Raw genomic sequence first — 3,847 nt, 5'->3', positions numbered from 1 at the left:
AAACTCAGAACTCAAAGAGTACTTAAAACTTTTTCCAAAATATTTTAGAATGAAAATTGCCGATAGACGTTCAGGTTCTTTCAAAGTCACTGAAAATCTTCTGTTGAAATCCTCAAGCCAAATTCAAAGGCATAAACCCTTTTTCACATTTAAAACAGCCATAAGGCATAAGTTTCATCTAAATAACTTGTTCACAAGGGAAATATAATACTTTTCTTAAGAAGCAAGACTAAATCACAATTTTCTTAATAATTCATTTCAAAATCATGAATCATCATTTTCTTGATAATTCAAATAAAATAGTAGCAGTTTTTAACTCATCATTTTTCCAAACAACATTTCAATAAGGATTCGAATTTTATAGAAATTCCAGTAGCATCACCCCTAAAACTTGGACTTTGCCACCCGGTTCGGGTCCCAACAAAACCATTCCACAATCCTTTTCAACAGCCTAAAATCCAAAATCAGTTCAAAGGCAAGCCAAAATTCAACAGTCATCTCAATTCCATACTCCAAGGAAACCGTTTCAAAATCAAATCGTTATCAACCGAATAAACTCATTTCTAAAGCTTTAAAGAAACGGTTCAGCAACAGTCATTTATCAAACCAGATCATTTAAGGCAAACCAGGCTGAATTCAAGAGTACATTCTATTTTCCACATTATCAAGAAAATCAACTCAACTCGAATCAATTCCCAACGAATTAAACTCGATTTCAAAGCTTTAAAAGAATCAACTTCAAAAGTATTTCGTTTCACAAAACCACACAACAATTCAGCCAAGCAAGCACTCATAATCATTCGAGACAATCAATTAATACATAAGGCAGATACAATCACCAAATACACAATGTCTCACATAAGTATCCATATATAATAATTCCAATACATAAAGCATAGTTTTTAGAAAGCGCTCCTACCTCAAAACGCAAATTCCATAACCCAAACGCCTCACCGATTCCTTTCCGCCTCCACCCGAAATCAAAGGCAGCTTTAAAGCACAACCCACACATTTCACAGTAGCATAAATAGCTCTAATTTACAACAAACAACCTCAGTTACTAAACCCTAAGAACATTAATTTTATAAATGCATTAATACACGTACAGAACAATAACGCGAGGATTTCCGAAACATAAATACCTACTGGGATAACAAAACGAGGCAGCTGCAAGTCCGAGCACAGAATGCAAGCACGAATCCACAACCCTATGATGGACAACACCGCAATGCCTCAGCATAAGCTTACAGAGCAGCGACAAAAAGGCCTTTCGACTCAGAAATTCTTACCAAAATATAGGACTCGGTGGCTGTTTCTGGCGACAGAGGCGGCAAAGGCCAGGTGCGGTGACACCCAGTAGTTCTTTCTCCCTCCACGCGGCTCAAATGACCGCTACAGCAACAAGCCATGACTATGGTATTCTCAGAATTCAAAAGAAATAAAATCCATTAATAATACCTTACTGATGATTAGATTTTTGACGGTTTAGAATTCACAAATGAATTCTCGTTGCAAGTATAGTTTCTAAACCAATCACTAATCCTTTCATACAAAAAGTTGTTTGTCACTAAACAAACCCCTAAAATTTATAAACCGAAGTATTGAACCTCGGGTCGTTCTCCCTAGGAATTGTAATGAAGTGTCTTGTTATTGGTTGTGAGTTATAATTGGGGTTTTTAAGATTTTGGACAAGAAATATAAATGGCAAAGAAAATAAACTAACAACTAACAAAGCTCTTGGCAAGATATTAGAACTAGAAGTCCTATCCTAGTTATCCTCATCAATTGTGATGAGAATTGTTCATTGCTACCACTTAGTTAACCTCTAACCATGGAGAAAAGTCAAGTGGATGAATCAATTTGACTCCTCAAGTCCTAATCAACTCCTAAAGGAAAGACTAGCTTTAGAGGCATTCAAATCAATTAGCAACTTCTAATCATCAATCAACAAGGGAATTAGATAACTCAAGAGTCACTAATTACTCTACCTAGGCCAAGAAGAACAAAACCTACACTAAAATCTAACCAAGCATTTCATCAAACACTTGGAAGGCATAAAAGGAAAGCATAGGAAATCAACAACAAGAATGAAATCTAACACAATTATTGCAAAGAATTAACAACAACAAATCAAGGAAATCATAATTATCATGAATTACCTCAAATTACATTATTGAAAGGAAACAAAGAAACAACAATCTATCCAAAACAAAGTGAAGAACTACAAGAATTAAAGTACATAACTAGAAAGAGGAAGATGAGAAGAGTAAGAATTGATAGAGGAGAAGTGAATCAAAGCATGAATTAAACCTAGATCTAGGAAGAGGGATTAACCTAAACCTAATCCTAATTCTAGAGAGAAGTGAGAGCTTCTCTCTCTAAAACTACTCTAAACTAAAACTATGACTAATGGTAACTAGATTCAATGTCTTCCCCCTTCAATCCTTGATCATTTTATTTCTTTCTATCAGTAATTGGCGCCAGAACAGGTTCAGAAACCCCTCAAAATCGCCAGGCACGTGTTGCTTTAATGAAGTCATGTGCGGGTCGCGACGCGTGCGCGCACGGTACGCGTGCGCGTCCCTGGCCGATTCTGCAATGTGCGTGCGAGCGCCTTGTGCGCGTGCGCGTGCTCGGCTGATTTCACTTCTTTGACTTTTTATGCTTCTCTCCACTTGTATGCTTCCTTCCTTGCTTCCTTTGATCCATGCCTAGCCTATTTCAATCCTGGAATTACTAGCAAACACATCAAGGCATCTTATGGAATCAAGGAGGAATTAGAATTCATCAAAATAAGGCTTAAAAAGCATGTTTTTATACTTAAGCACGAATACGGGAGAGATTACAAAACCATGCTAATTCATAGGTTAAATGCGAGAAAAGGTCATCAAAATACTCTAAATTCAATACAAGATAAACCCTAAAAATGGGGTTTATCAACCTCCCCACACTTAAACCTTAGCATGTCCTCATGCTAAAATAAGAAGGAACTAAGGGGTATGACATTTATTAATATGCAACTAAACTATATGAGTCCTATCTAGATGCAATTATCTAAAGCAAATGGAAATGCTTAGTCCAAACATATCAATTCCCAAGAGACATGTATAAGCACAATAGCTAGGACAATAGGAATTAAGTCCAAACCACAATTGCATTGAAACTTATAAAGAGAAATTCAAGCTTGCAAGAATATAGATAATATGGGTGAACACATATAATTGAACTTTCGAACCCTCACCGGATGTGTATCCGCTCTATTCACTCGAGTGTTTAAGGGTTAATTCACTCAATCCCCTTCTAATCATACTTTCCAAAATTTGATTTTCTTCTAACAATCAACACTTATTCAATGCATGCATACATTCATCATGAGGTCTTTCATTTAGGTTGTAATGGGGTTAGGGTCAAGGTAGGATCATTTATAGTTAAGTGGACTAGAGTTTGGATCTTAGATTAGCATAGACTTTCCCACCTAACTATATAATGACCTATACAAATTCAAACTATTCTAACTACCCATTCTTCACTTTTTCTTACATATTCATGCATTCTATTCCTTGATTCATAACACTTATGCATTGATCCCCTTTTATCGAGCTTCACTTCGGGGCGTTTTGTCCCCTTTGGTTGCTTCCTTTTCATTTTCTTCTTTCTTTTTTTTTATATTACTTTTTTTTTCTTTTCTTTTTTTTTTCTTTGCACAAGGACAGCAATTGCATAAGGTCTTATACATTCAATCAATACATGAATATATTCCCAATTCCTAAATATGAAAGTGTACTACCCTTTTTATCCCATCCAATGTTCCCAAGCCTCACCAACTTTGAATAATAAACACTCTCAC

This window comes from Arachis stenosperma, chromosome 4 (genome assembly GCF_014773155.1).
Source record: "Arachis stenosperma cultivar V10309 chromosome 4, arast.V10309.gnm1.PFL2, whole genome shotgun sequence".
NCBI lineage: Eukaryota > Viridiplantae > Streptophyta > Magnoliopsida > Fabales > Fabaceae > Arachis > Arachis stenosperma.
The sequence above is the reverse complement of the archived record's forward strand: the minus strand, read 5'-3'. Positions refer to the sequence as shown.